Source organism: Macrobrachium nipponense, chromosome 4, assembly GCF_015104395.2.
Source record: "Macrobrachium nipponense isolate FS-2020 chromosome 4, ASM1510439v2, whole genome shotgun sequence".
NCBI lineage: Eukaryota > Metazoa > Arthropoda > Malacostraca > Decapoda > Palaemonidae > Macrobrachium > Macrobrachium nipponense.
The window spans coordinates 10,338,338-10,354,333 of record NC_061100.1 but is presented as its reverse complement, the minus strand read 5'-3'; the positions used below and the strand labels follow the sequence as shown (position 1 = coordinate 10,354,333).

Sequence of the window (15,996 nt, the reverse complement as noted above, 5' to 3'; positions counted from 1 at the left end):
CTACAATAGTAAGAAGAGCACCGACCAGAGGCAGTAACAGTCTGCTGTAGCTCTCTTACAAGGTAAGGTACAACAGACACCTTGAGTGTTTACTGGTATTGCAATAAATGTAACCATTTAAAAATACTAGTGGTCCACTGAATCCCACCTTCCATAAATGTGTAATCAGCTCTATAATTGTTCGGTAAGAAGACACTACAATAAAAATGAAATTTTTCATTCATTAAAATGAAGTTTTATTGTATACTTACCGAACAATTATGATTATACCCACCCTCCTCCCCTTAGGTGGACGGACGGGCAGAAAGAATTGGATTCACCTGGGCAGTTGTACCTGGTTCTCCCGCGAGTGGAGGGAGATGACGTCATCACCACCAGTGTTGGCGACGCCGACGCGCTAAATTTGAATTTAGTATCCTGCCGCTCGTGGAAATCACGGCTCTATAATTGTTCGGTAAGTATACAATTAAAACTTCATTTTAATAATGAAAATTTCATTTTTAATGGCAATTGTCATAATGAGGTCCAAGAAGACAGCTGAGTGAATTAGAAAACAGAATGAACTCTTTCTAGTTCCTGCCTGAAGCTGAGAACTCTCTTAGCTGCACTAATGGGTGCTTCTACTTACAGGTTATAAAACTATATTAGTTCTCTTGATTTTTTGGTACATTAGCTACTACTTATGGAATGTTTGAGTACATTAGCTACTTTTTACTGAAAGTTTTGTAGTATAGCGCTGGCTGTATGAAGTTGCTGCACTTTTCATTATATAAAGCATAGCATAATTTGACCATATCATAGAACTTGTCATTAACAAGTTACATACCTTTTCTTTTATTTAGGAACAAATGGTAAACTGATCAAAATGGGAGAAACAGGGAAAGTGAAGATATAAACTCCAGTTTCAAAGCTCAGTTAGAAGATGATGTCATCAGGGAAGCTTTGACTTCGGGTTACAGACTTCGGCAGTATTTCTCAGCAGTTGAAAAAGAGCTTCGACAGGTTAGTATGCAGATTTTTTTTTAATACATTTATATAGGATTTGTTGAATGTATTGAGAATTAAGCCATAACTATATTTAATTCCTAAATATAACTAACTGAAAGCTGAAAACCAATATTAATAAACATTACCTTAATATAATTTATCTAGCCCTAAATCCCAAAAACCGCACCAAAATTTACCACATTGGCAACCCTGTTACCTCATATTCTGTCCGCCAGTTGGCAACACTGTCGTTGACAGATACAAAAACCTTCCCTCAAAGCAGTTGTTAACGAGCGCCCGTGTTGTTTACATCACGGCCGCTCTTTATAAATTTCCTTAAACATTTTTGTGCCTTTAAAGCTTTCATTATTTGTTAAATGAGACTTTATGTGAATTACCACTCACGCATTACATCACGAAATAGTGAATTAACTTTGATTTCTGTTGTCGGTTCTTATCTTAAATTACGAACTTTTGCGCGACCCGGAACTACTGACCTGTCCAATTCTACAATGGATTGCCAAGAAATTACGAGCTTCCTTCTGCCAGCAACATCAGGAACTGCCCGGTTTGTGGGACAAGGATGAGTAGCAGGGAGTATGAACCCCATGACATTTGTAGCTCTTGTCTTGTACAGGTTTGTGACTGACTTCTCGTTGTGACGTATGTAAGCCCTGGTCTGACGAGGATATGACTGCTTATATGAAACGCCAAACAATCTTGCAGCGTAAAAGATCGGTTAAGGAGAAAAAGAAATCGATTGCTAGAACTGTATCTAACGAATTCTTTGACTTGGGCGCTCATGGTTTCTGGCTCTTCGGTTTCGGTATCGTACGACTCCGATTCCGAATTAATTGATGCTTTGCCCCCTGTATAACCAGTTAATTAGTGAAGTTATTTCTGATGTAGATTCAAAGATTTTGGCAATGGAAACTACCTGGAAACAGAATTTTAAGAAATTACAGCTTAGTCTAGATAAGAATATTTCAGCTAAGTTTAACAATCTGTCAGAGAATTTTCAAGAAGCCTTTACTAGAATGTCTAACACTTTTAGATTCATTTTCAGCTCCTCGTCAGGTACCTGTCGACAGCACCCATGGGTAACGGTGCGACAGATACCCTGGCTTGTGAACCCCGTCGTGGCGAAGGCCTAGGGGGATCCGGTCCGGGCAGGTGCCTAACGAATCTTTACCCAACGTGTCCCCTGTTAGTCCCGTAACAGTGCCAAAGGGCACTTATTTAGGAGAAGGGGGGAGGATATTAGTGTCAGACCTAAGATAGCTAGTCGTCAGGATTTTACTTCAGGGGAAGTTTCTAAGTTAGGATCTGACGATGATGATGATGATGATGATGACGCGGATTCGTGTGATATTGATGTTTCCTCGAATGGATGTCATGATGTAGAATTCAAGAAACTTTTTGATTTAATTTTGAGTTTTCTTCCTCAGGCGAGGCCTAAAGAGCAGAAGCAGCCTCCGCCTCGTTGTATTACAGAAGGGATTTTTCTTGACGGTCCTTCCCGGTCACAGGAATTTTTACGTTTTCCTTTGCCCAGAGGTTCGCGAGAGTGAGGGTGGACGTTGCCGCTAAACTTTCGAAGGTGATCGGGGAAGGGAAGAGGAAGCTCTCTTCTCTTCTACGACACCGGAGAGGAGTTTACCAGGTGGCGGATGATTCTTCATTCTCTCGACCCCCCCAAGCCAAATCCTGATTTTGTCCGACCCCTTTCAAGTCAAACCCCGTGCTCTTCAAGGCTTCGGTCTCTGTCTCAGTTGAAGATTTTATTGCTATGGAGTCTGTTATGAGCTCCTTACAAGAAGCTCAATCCTTCAATATGTGGGTCCTCGGAGGGCTTTTAATGTATATCAAGGACTCCAGGTTTGTTCCTCCTGATGCTCCTCTTTTTGAGAAATTCTGCTCATCCATTTCAATCGCTTCTGTACATCAGAATGAGCTTGCTGCTTCAATGCAGGCCTTTCTTGTTTCTCTAAGGCGTAACCTGTATTTGTCGCAGTTACCCTCCTCTGTATCGGAGATTCAGAGAACCCGTCTTGTTGTCTCTTCTCCTTTTGGCGATTTCCTTTTCGATATTTCTGTGCTTTCTGAGGTTTTGAAGGAACATCAAGGTGATGCCTCTTCCCAAGCTCACTGGGCCTTATCAAGAGCTTTTTCCTCTGGTCTTCCTCCGTTCCTTCTTCAAGGAGTAAGCGTAAGTTTAGGACCAGATCTGTACCTTCTGCTCCAGCCCCAACAACCTCCTTCTGGCTCTTTTTTCCAGAGTACATCTCAGGTTGCTGGTGCCTCTACTTCATCTCTGGTGCTCACCCTTTGAAACGCGGGAGAGGTTCTTGGCGTGGCTCTAAGGGCAGAGAAAGAGCTCAACCTCCAGGAGGACCTTCTTCTTCTTCCTTGTCTCTGCGTAAGAATTTTTGGAAGTAGGAGTCATCACCTCGCCTGGAGACCGCAGTAGGAGCTTGTCTCTCCCGCCATTGGTCAGCTTGGCAGGGGAGAGCGGTGGATGCTTGGGTGGTGGAGGTCCTGAAGGAAGGTTACGAGATCCCTTTTGTTTCCAGACCTCCACTTTCCAATCGTCCTCTCGAGTTCAGCAGTTATTCCCCTCACTCAATCAGGGGTCAAGCCTTGGAGAAGGAGCTTTCGGCCCTCGTTGGAGAAGGATGCCATAGAGCGAGCTCCTCCTTCTCCCGGGTTTACTCTCGGTGTTTGTAGTTTCTAAAGGCCTCGGGTGCCTGGCGCCCCATCATAGATCTTTCGGTTTTGAACAAGTTCATTCTAAAGTCCAAGTTCAGGATGGAGACGGTCCAGACTGTTCTTTCATCCGTCAGGAGGGGGGACTGGATGATTTCCATCGATCTGCAGGATGCTTATCTACAAATCCCATCATCCTCCAGAAGCAGACCTTACTTCGGTTTTTCACGGACTCGGGAGTTTTCCAGTTCAAGACCCTTTGTTTCGGCCTCACCACTGCTCCACAGGTCTTTTCTTTTTCTCGGTGATGGCTCCTGTTTCAGCTATTCTGCATCAGTTAAATGTAAGGATGCTTCAGTATCTGGACGATTGGCTAGTCCAGCCGAATCTCTTAGAGAAATGTCTCGGTCGAGGGAGATAGTTCTGTCTCTTTGTGTCGAGTTGGGCATTCGTGTCAACTTCGACAAGTCCAATCTAATCCCTTGCCCAGATCATGACTTATCTGGGGATTGTTTTGAATTCCCAGATTTTGAGGGGAGGCTGTTCTCCCGCTCAGAAACGGATAGACAAGCTTCTGAGTCTGATCGAAGAATTTTTGTCCTCCGTAACGCAGCCAGTTTCTCTTTGGAGGTCTCTCCTGGGCCATTTGTCATCCCTCATCCAACTGGTTCCCGGAGGTCGTCTCAGAATGAGGTCCCTTCAGTCGACACTTCGCCAGTCATGGGGTTTCGTGTCCGAGGACACGATAGTCGCCTCTTCTCCACAATGTCGGAAGGATCTCCATTGGTGGATGCAAGTTCACCGCCTCAAGTCAGGGACATCTCTTCTTTCGTTCCTCCGGACCTAATGTTTTGTCAGACACCTTGGATCAAGGTTGGGGCGCACACCTGGGCTCCGAAGCCGCTTCGGGCCTTTGGTTAGAGGAGGAGAGGATCATGTCAATAAATTGGAGGGAACTGAGGGCAGTGTACCTAGGCCTTCTTTCATTTCAGGAACAACTGTTGGAGTCGGTTGTCGCGATTTTTGTCGACAAAACACACCAGCAGTCTCGTACTGAGAAACCAAGGCGGCACACAGTCGGATCTTCTCACTCAAGAAGCCCGATCAATCCTGTGTTGGGCAGAAGACAGGGGGATTACGTTGGTCCCTCAGTTTATCCTGGGCCATCACAACGTCTTAGCAGACGCCTTGTCGAGACCGAACGAAGTTCAAGGGTCGGAGTGGACACTTTGCCAGGAAGTCTTCGACAGCCTCAGGAAGAAATGGCCTGTCACAGTCGATCTGTTTGCCACCCCACTGAATTTTCGTGCCAGATATTTCTTCGCCCCTTACCAGACTCCTCAGAGTGCCGGGACAGACTCTCTTTTTGCAGGACTGGGAGGGACTTCAAGCCTATGCTTTTCCTCCATTCTCTCTGGTGAGGTCAGTCCTCAACAAGTGAGGGCAACCAACGTCTGGATTTCACTTTGATTGCCCCCTTCTGGCCTGGATAAGAAGAGTGGTCCCGACCCCTGGAAGCACTGGTGGAACCCCCCATTCGCCTGCCAGAGAGACCAGATCTTCTCAAACAACCCATTTTCATCGGTTCCGCCATCAGAGGCTCCACATGCTTCATCTTCATGCCTGGAGACTGTCAGGAGGTTCTCCAAGCACGAAGGGTTCTCCTCCAGAGTGGCCGCGACAGTTGGCTCTTGCCAGATGGCAATCAACCAGAGTAAATTATCAGGCTAAATGGTTCGGTTTTACAGCCGTTGGTGTAAGTCTCAAGGACATTCAATTTCTAGACCTTCCTTACCGAAAGTAGCGGAGTTTTTAGTTCATTTACATCATGACAGGGCCCTGTCACCTTCGTGCATTAAGGGTTTATAGGTCTATCCTTTCCTATGTTTTAAGGCAAGGCTCCCTGAGATCTTTATTTCATCTATGTCATTAGAGATTTACTTCGATCTTTTTCCCTATCTCGACCCAGGCCACAGTGTTCGCCTCCGACATGGTGGGACGTTAACAAAGTCCTTCAAGCCTTAAGGTTCCCTCCGTTTGAGCCTCTGAATTCTGCCAAATTTAGGGACCTCTCTTCTAAGACACTCTTCCTTGTCTCACTGGCTACAGCCAAGAGGGTGGGTGAACTGCAAGCACTCTCTTTTCTGGTTGCCAGATCTGGACAAGACATGATTTTGTCATACATTCCTGAATTTGTCGCAAAGACTGAATCGTCTGATAATCCCATTCCAGGTCTTTCGTACTGAAGTCGCTGGTCGACTTTGTTGGTAATTTAAATGAGGAATTAGTTCTTTGCCCTGTTAGGGCGCTCTCATGTTATTTACGCCGCGACGAAGGACATTCAGGGTCGTCCCTGTCATCTGTTTTGTTTCACCCCGAAATGTCAAGAGACCTATTTCAAAGAATGGTGTATCCTTTTTTCTCAGAGATCTGATCGTTAAAACTGGTGGTTCGGCTGCTGGGGAAGACCAGACGCCGAGAGCACACAGTATTAGAGCAGTTGCTACATCAGTAGCTTTTATGAAGAACGTCTCGGTCGCCAAGGTGCTTGAGGCGGCGACTTGGCGTTCTAATTCTGTTTTTGCCTCTTTTTACTTGAGGGATATTTCTCTAGTTCTAGGCGACCTTCGTTCTTTGGGCCCGTTGGTGATGGCAGGACAGGTCATCAGACAGGAGAATTAGGTAGTCTTTCCTGTTTTATGTTTGGTTGACTACCTGTATATTATTCATTAATTTTTGTTTTGTTGTATATATTTTTTGTTTTTGTATTATAACCCATGGCAGTTTTTTGACGTAGTTATAATGGGAATTAGGCAGTTTGGTATTTAGGTTTTGTTGATGACAAGGACTGACTGCTTGGCAACTCATGCTGCTTCCATTTTCAGTGTGAAATGGTTTCCCCAAGCCACTGGGTTGTCGGCACTGGCGACTAACGTATTCTCCCAAACAAAGTCGATGCTGACCTAGGACTAGCCACTGGTTTGCTTGTCCTGACGACTCCTGCTTCTTCCACTGTCCTGGACATGGGATTAGTCGATGGATCGTCTGCTGGTCATCTGGTGACTCGCTCACCATCTACTTTTTGTCTCACCTGTTTTCTCAAGAGTCAGGACACTCGTGTGAGATCAGGCGACATTTAGTAGCCCTGAGTTTCTTGTTGACAAAGTCGGTTGCGTTGATACACCCCCGATGATCGTGTAACATGAGACCAGGTTGGACTGTCAGGCATTCGTCCTTCGGGACTGAATCGCCTTTTTGCTCCGCGCTCCTTTCTCTTGGCACCAGAAAGCTCGAGTTAGGAGTTGCTCCATGAGCCGATTCGTTGCTGGCGACGTTGGGTTGCGTTGATACACCCCAATGTTTGCTTAGCTTTGAATCGCCCAGACAGTCCAGACCACTCATCCTTTAGGGAAAGAATAGTGCTTGATAGTCTTCAGGGTGCAGCCTTGCTGTCCGCAATTCGTCTGACTGGTCACCTGGTCGGTCACCTGACTTTAGTACAGACGGACTGACTTATGCACTTACTCCTTGTCCTGTGCTACGCAGTTTGGTGGCATTATGTAGGAGACTTTGAGTTGTTTGTATCTTAGACCTTGGGTTGAGTTTTGACTGCCTATGATATATCTTTCTTTGTTTGTTTTCTCCTATTCTGTCCGAAGGAAATTGTATTCAGATTCCGTCCTCCTTTTTCAATGTGGTTAATCGGGCTAGATAAATTATATTAAGGTAATGTTTATTAATATGGAATTTTTATTCTAAAATTAATATTAATAATACTTACCTGTATAATTTATCTAGTCCCACCCATCCTACCCCACGATCTGCCTATCACAACTGATTTGAGGGAAGGTTTTTGTATCTGTCAACGACAGTGTTGCCAACTGGCGGACAGAATAGGAGGTAACAGGGTTGCCAATGTGGTAAATTTTGGTGCGGTTTTTGGGGTTTTGGGGATAGGGATTTTTACTAGATAAATTATAGAGGTAAGTATTATTAATATTAATTTAGAATAAAAATTCCATTTTGCACGATCTTCTAAGGTCTTTCAGGATTGAATGTCCGGTTATTCCACTTTAGCGGCGGTCCTTAGTTTGTTAAGCTTTTCGACTTTTGAGCTGTTAGAGGATTTATTGTTAAGGGATCTGACCAAGAAGTTATTGTTCTTGGTCTCGCTTGCCACAGTAAAGAGAGTAGGAGAGATTCAGGTGGTGGCTAGGGTAGTATCATTCTCAGGTAAGGATATTTATTTTTCCTACTTACTGGAGTTTGTTGCCAAGTCTGAATCAGAAAGTAATCCCCTGTCGAGAGCCTTTAAGGTATCCACTCTAGAGGATTTTGTTGGAGGTGATGCCTTGGAAATGCATCTGTGTCCAGTTCGAGCTCTAAAGGTCTATTTGTCCTGCACAGGTAAGCTCTTGCCACATCCACAGACCTTATTAGTTTCTCTGAAAACGCTTCTGAAGCAATTTAGAAGAATGCTATTAGCTTCTTTTTGCGGGAGGTTATTTCCCAGGCTACCCTTAACCTATCTTCTGGTTTGGGCAATGATGAGTCAAGCCTGAGAGCAATTAGTATTAGGGGCATGGCTACCTCTTTGGCATTTCTGAGGAATTTCTGTCAACTATCTTGGAAGCGGCAACCTGAAGTCTGTGTCGATCTGTACGTCTTTCTATCTGAAAGACGTTCAATTATCTTCGGTAAAGGGTTACTCGCTAGGCCCATTTGTGGTGGCCAATGCGGTGGTGCGGTAAATTTCTAACATTGAAGGTTAGGTGTTTAGGTTTTGGGGTTTTTATTTTAGATCTTTATAGTTTTCTCTTAGTAGGGTTTTTTCTCTTAGTAGGGTTTTTTCTCTTAGTAGGGTTTTCCCCCTGAGATTTTTTTGTTGCTACATGATAGGTAGGCAGATCACATGGCTGGACAAGTGCGTTGACTCCTTGCGTGCACTCTGCACCTGCAGTAATCAGCGGAGAACTCGAAGGACCTGCTCGTGCAGCTCCTCCATACATGAGAGGCTAGACCACCACATGGGATTCTTCAATTCCCCTCCATACATGCCAGGTATTGAATGTCACATAGAGGGTCAGCTTGACAGAGACTAGACCTGACTTACGAAACTGACGTGAGGTACTCTTTCCACTTGCAATATCATCTAACGAATTGAGCAAATAAGTGAGTTTACATTATATACCGTGGATGGAACTGAGTTACCTATGTATGTTCAGCGGAGGGGTCGGGCTGAATTAGATTGAGCCCAACTCCAATTAAATGTTAATTGGGCTAATTCAGATTTTCAGAGAGAGTATTGCAATATGAAGTTTTCATAATAAAACTAATATTGTAATACTTATCTGAACACCTGAATGACTCCCACCCACCTCCCCTTTTCAATGAATGGTGATATGTACGTAGTTGCAATTGAATGAGAGACATTCTGTCAGCCAATTCTGGCAGCTGACAGTGTTTACCTCCAGCGTTGGTAATGGTGGCAGTTAAATTTTACCCAAACTATGGGTAAGTATGTGGGAAGATAGTTCGGGCTGGTCACAATTCAGGTGTTCAGGTAAGTATTACAATATTAGTTTTATTATGAAATCTTCATGTTAACAGACATTCACAGAGTGTCCAAAGGCTGATGAAAAAACCTACACAAAAAATAAAGAAAATAGGAAAGTATTTAGGATAAATTCTACTAGTACTGACTTAGGGTAAGGCAATAATTATGCAAGAGATGTAGGAAAAGAATGAGATTAATTTGCTGAAAAAGCACCATGTAAGGGGAATGACATTTTTGGTATTTGAAGGACATCAGACACAGAGAAATTACGTTTTCAGCACTTTATGTATTCAGGGTCCCAAATGAATATACTCAGGTGTTTGGAAATGTGGTTTCTTTTTCTGTGGAGTATCTGGAGATTGCTGCTACTATAGTTTGGTTACCTCAAAGTAACAGGTTTCCCATTGAGCAGTTTTGTGATATAAGTTTTATAAATGAATAGTTGCTTCTTTTAGTGATGTGCAATGCTGAGCTACTACACAAATACAAAGCCTTGTGTTGTTGCTAAAATGCATTTTATCCAAGTTTATGTATAGTGTATCTTAATCTGCCAGTAAACATTTCAAAATATGTACAGTTGAAGTCAAATTAAACTGTTGGTCTGGGGTTGCCGACAGATGTGAGTTGCTTTAGTTTAGTAGGGTGACAGTTTTACTTGAGCTGCTTCAGTTTAGTGTAGTGATGGACTCTTTTTTTGATACAGGTCAAATGAGAATGCATTTCTTGCTGCTCTTAAGATCACTTAAAGTATGTAGTTTTTTAATATCATTACTATTACAGATTTTATATGTAAGATTTTCCGATGATTAGCATATTCATGTTGTCATTTTATGTGAAAGATCAATAGTTCTTCGATTATTCTATATAATAATATTTCTTGTATTACAGTTGGAGAACTTGAGTATCCAAGACTACATCACCAAAGCACAAGATATTGCCACTCTTCATCACCAGATCACAGAATGTGACTCCATACTTGAAGTGAGTAACATTTGTCAGATACAGTCGACCCCTCTTATTCACGGGGGTCCACTGCGAATAGCTAGAATCTGCAAAACTTAGAATCCCTATAAAGATTTTACAAACTTGTATATGAGACTCACCCAGGAATTATATAGCTATTATGTACTTTCCATGTATGGCAGCCTGATTCAAATTTCACAGGTAGCGCTTTAATTGCTCAGTGTAGGTATATGGTAAAAGTGCTTACAGCAGCTTGTTCTTATTTTCCGGTTATTTCACCGGATTTTGGTATTGTTACACACTACCGGAACAGATTCGTGGCTTTCAAGCAAGATGAGTCTCGTCTTTTGTTTATTTTGTTGAAATTATCATCAAGCACTTGTACCTCTATAGATAATATTATCAACTTCTTTCGATTTCTAAGATATAGTAAGAATCTTTTTGTAGCTGCTATTTGAGGGTATAGATCCATGCTTTCCTTAATTCTGCATCATGTGTAATTGGATCTGTCTGTTGAGATCATTTGAGATTGAAGTCCCCAGAGTTCAGTATCAATCTCTATTATGGAACTTAAAACATAGTTTTAAAATTTTTATCTGCATATCCGTTTTAGCCTTTGAAGTTTTTGACCATGAAGACATTTTTTTTTGGTAGCACTTGCAGGAAGGATTCCAGATCGTAAGAATTTTTGGGGTTTTATACAAGAAGCTCTTAGCTCGCTTGGCTGTGCTGAATTGGACTAGCTGCACTGCCCACCATCCTTTCTCTCATTGTGGGAGTTGGCTAACTTTGACAGTTAGTAAGGTTCTTTCATACCAAATAATATAAATTGTCATTATAAAATTTATTACTACTACAGGCGGTCCCCGGGTTAACGACGGTTTTCCGGCTTACAACGTTCCGAGGTTACGACGCTTTTTCTTAAATATTCAATGGAAAAATCCGTCCTGGGTTTACGACGCTTGTTCCGAGGTTACGACGCTGACGCTTCCGACGCTCCGAGTTAACGACGCTTTTAAAAACGCATACTATGATAAAAATCCTTTATAGTTTAGCACAGTATATTAATAAAAATAAGTTTCTGGTTAGATTACAACAAAAATTTTGAGATTATGATGATTTTCGACACTTTTTATGTTGTATTTTTCTATGTTTTTTAGTGACGCCTCATATGCGGAACTAGTTTCCGAGCGAATGAATACATACTAGTTTACATATAACAGTCCAAAAGCGCAAATAATGAAAAAATCATTGCATGTTTCCAGTAATAATAACAAAACGAAGTTTCTGGTTAGATTACAACGCAAATTCCAAGTATCCAAAGAAGAGACATTATCCAGTAATTTGATCAGAGAGAGAGAGAGAGAGAGAGAGAGAGCGTTCTTCCGACGCTCCGAGTTAAGGACAGAGAAGTGTTTCGTTTCGTTAAACGGCCTCTGACTCATGCCAGTAAAGTTTTGTTGCTACTAATAATATAAGCGTATTTAAAGATACGTTTACTTTAATTAGTCTATATGATACGTAAATAGTAATCAACTGTTCTTGTAGCCCTCAATATTTGGCAAAATCGAAGTATCCAAAGAGAGACATTATCCAGTACGTAATTTGATCAGAAGAGAGAGAGAGAGAGAGAGAGATGATGAGAGAGAGAGGAGGAGCGCACGAGATGACAGAGAGGAGAGAGGAGAGAGAGAGATAGAGAGAGAGAGAGAGAGAGAGAGAGAGAGAGAGAGAGAGAGAGAGAGACGCTTTGGCAACAATGGTCTCGGGGGTTTTTATAGCTTCCTTCTGCTTGATGATCGTGGATATTGTAGAAGGATTTCGACCATACTCTTTGTTTGCCAAATCGACGATACGAACGCCACGTTCATGCTTTGCTATAATTTCATGTTTTGCTTCCATCGAAATCATTTTCTTGGGTTTTTTCTTATCACCTGCTTTGTCTTTAGCTTTGAGACCCATGGTTAATAATAAAATAGACAAAATAACACGAAAAATAGGCGCAAATACAACGAACTAAACAACGACGTGTTAACATGCAGCACCAACAAACAAACAGACTGAACGCCATTTATCGGTCGCCTATACAACTAACACTCATCGCAAATCGTATCTCAAATATTTCGTTGTATATCAAAGCTTGTATTTTCGCAATTTTCTGTTGTATCTCAAAACATTCGTATATTAGGGCAATCGTATGTCAAGTTTCCAATGTAATTTGATCAGAGAGAGAGAGAGAGAGAGAGAGAAAGAGAGAGAGAGAGAGAGAGAGAGAGAGACGCTTTGGCAACAATGGTCTCGGGGATTGACGTAACGTTTATTTTCTGAACAGATAGGACAGAGAAGTGTTCGTTCATTAAACGGCCTCTGACTCATGGCAGGAAATGTTTTGTTGATACTAATATATAAGCCTATTTAAAGATACATTTACCTTTAATTAGTCTATATGATACGTAAATAGTAATCATGCTGTTCTTGTAGCCCTCAAGATTTTGCAAAATCACTCCAGGTTGTACATAAAACTTCAAGAATGTAGTGTCACCAGAGGATTACAATAGTTTTTACCTTCAAGAACCAGCATTCTTTTATGAAAATAACTCCAGGTTGTACATAAAACTACAGGAAACAACATGTAGTGTAACCAAAGGATTACAAGTAAAGGTTTTTATAACTTTTATTAGTTTAAGACATATTCCAAGCGTCGTTCCGGCTTACGACGATTTTCGGCTTACGACGCGTCTCAAGAACGGAACCCCCGTCGTAACCGGGGACTGCCTGTATTTGGATACTTACCTACTGTTAAAGTAGACCACACCCAGCCTCCTCAAACCTAGTGGGCTGTCAAGGAAAATTCTGATGAGCTAAAACATTCAAACACACCTGGAATAGAACAGGTTAACTAGACAATCTTTCAAGAGATCTCCTTTTGTTTAAATGCTGACTAACCTATGTTTGCGGGATATAAGCTAACTTTAACAGTAGGTAGTGCCCAAATCTTTGCACCATATTTTCGCCTTTTCTTTATACATACAAATTATTATGCAGCACAGCAGTTTCTTTTTATGAGCAGTACTAGCTACCATGTTTTCATACGACACTCGACAAAGTACTGGCGTCGTCGGTCATGCCCGCCCATTCATTGTGCTCTGCTGTATGGACAACACTCACTGGTAAGCCTGGCAGAATTTGCCCACCTACCACGCTCCCTGGTGGATAGGCCTATAGATACAGAGAATTAGGGCATCACAGTAGTCCCCAAAACAGGCGACCAACAACTTGATGCGTAAATTACTGCTTACATTGACATATTTACGAGTATACTGGATTTTAAAGAATACAACCATGTAGTCTCACCATGTCTGGTTTGAGAATGTGACAGTCACCCAGTTTGTGAACTGAGTGTACTTGCTACAGTGTTATGAGGCTAGAGAAACAATGTCTGTGACCCACTGGGCCCAGATTCATGCAGGATTTGGAAATTTGAATTGGACTAGGTCACACTGTATTGTTTCTTTACTGTTTTAACCAATTTTAATAATTGAATTTACAATTTCATAAATATGATAATATGTACCCTTTAAGGCAAGCTTAGAATGAAAAATTTTTATCTAATTTGAATTTTTTTTCAGTTTTTAATTTTCTCATGCCTTTTCATGTGTTGCACCAATTGTGGGATAAGTCCTCTAGTGTTCATTTATGACTTTGAAAGTAATTTCAGCTTCATAGTCATGAATGGTTCAAAAACAGTAATTCATACCAGTTTTCTAAACAATTTTATCAAAAAGAAAAACTTTTGCAGTTTCTTTTTTTGTAAAGAAGACATTTGTTACATGATATTAATTCCTATATTATTGTCCAGAATGTTGTGTACTACCTAGTCTCATTATATGTAATAGAAAGTTTTATACAGTACTTTCATGTTTTGTGACATGCAGTCATTGGTATGTAGTATTTTGTCTTCAAGTCCAGGTCATTTTTCTTTTCACTATAGAATATGCAAGGGATGCTGGAAGGTTTTTTAACTCATCTATCCACAATCAGTCAAGAAATCCAATCACTTCAAGAGCAATCTGCTTCCATCAATGTTCAGCTTACCAACAGAAAAGTTGTTCATTCTGAGATGTCAAGATTTATTGATCAGCTTATGGTTCCTGAAGTTATGATTCAGTAAGTAAGGGTTTGATTTAACCTTTGGATTGCCTGTTATTTTTTTTGTCACACTCATACACTTAAAATGATGATGTATACTTTATAGCAAAATGTAAGTTTGATGATGTAGTTTGACCAGTCACTAAGGTCAGATTTTCAACTGCCATAGGGCTAGCATAAACTGCATACTGATTTCATTCCACATAACTTGTAAGCAAGGCATCCCCTGTACTGTATTCGTGGTCTTCAAAAGTCCAGTCTTTTGTTTAACAGGCAAGAGTGGTAGCCTCTGCACATGCACACTGGTTTGTGAAGCATTTATCACATGCCTTATTTTTCTCTCTCCGTTTGTATGCTCACTATTTACAGTGGAGGGCAGCTTTTCGAGAGTATTGTCTCACTGCAGGTTTGCCGAAAACTGTCGTTCTTTTTACCATTTTCATTTTTTGTATACACTAAATTTTTATATTTTAGATTTGTTTAATTTGTGATGAATCTCACCTACTGTTAAAGTTAGCTATCTAGTGGTCCCCCATATTCGGGGGGGATGTGTACCAGACCCCCCCCCCCCCCACAAGAATAGTTAGAACCTGCCAATAGTAGTTGGAACCCTTATAAAATGCTGAAAACAGCCTATTTTGTTGGTTAAAATTCAAGAAAAACTCACTAAAAATTTTGATACTTGGTTTATTTAACAGTTTTATCACAAAAAGTGCATTTTATGATGAAATTGATAATAAAAACCAGGAATTTGTGGATATTTCTCATAGAAAAATACTGCGAATATGTGAATTTTCCACAAATAATGCGGGGAAACACGAATCCGCCTAGAACGCAAATACGGGGGTCCATATATCGCCATGGCGATTAGGCGAGTTGGCATTCAAACAAAAAATCGAATGGCTGCCTGGATGACTGTCTAGTGTACCTGTTCTCCACCAGGTGTATTTCGAATGTTTTTGCTCTCGTCAGAATTCTCCTTGCTGCCACTGCTGTTAGGCTATTGTTGATATTCTATGAAGTTTGGATGTTTTACACCTGTTTACGGTATTGCAATTTAATTTTCCTAGGATATCTTCCACCGGAAGCAAAACCGGTGATGTCAGGCTATGTAGGAATAACCAGGTTGTTGAAATTGGAAGTTGATCAACATTTGGTTTGTACTTGCAAGGATACAGAGTGTGATCTTGGAACTACAAGATGTATGTGAAGAATGGAATTGTGCTGAGAAATGTATGCCTGAATATGTCAGATATAGGAAAGATGGGAAACTAATAGATTGTGAAAGCAATTAGTTAGGTCAGGACTTAACCTGTCAGTTCTATCCTACTTAGTGTGCCTTCATCTGCAGCTATCCCTACTCAGACTAGGCATTTTAGTAGCGCTAGTATTGATTTCCTTATTTAGCTCCACCTTCTGCTCCCCATTCGGTTCAGGAAAAGCGTAACGAGAAGTTAGAACATAACATGAAACCTAATTTTAGTTCTAATACAAGTTGAACTGAGTTTGTGACAGGAACATTCCGAATCCCTCCATAGTGTGCGCTCTTTTTCGCATTCCCTATAAGAAGTAAGGTGTTGGTCCTTGTCTGTATGTAGCCCGAGCCTAGGACTTCCCTGTGACTGTTGGTAATA

General features: G+C 41.4%; 1 long non-coding RNA gene across 1 annotated transcript; it reads left to right on the top strand.

Moving 5' to 3' along the window:
* Positions 1-960: 960 nt before the first annotated feature.
* On the top strand, positions 961-14,374 carry LOC135211555 (uncharacterized). Its single transcript, XR_010313661.1, has 3 exons — positions 961-1,002; positions 10,139-10,231; positions 14,205-14,374. It is a non-coding gene; the product is annotated as an uncharacterized LOC135211555 (long non-coding RNA).
* Positions 14,375-15,996: the final 1,622 nt, after the last annotated feature.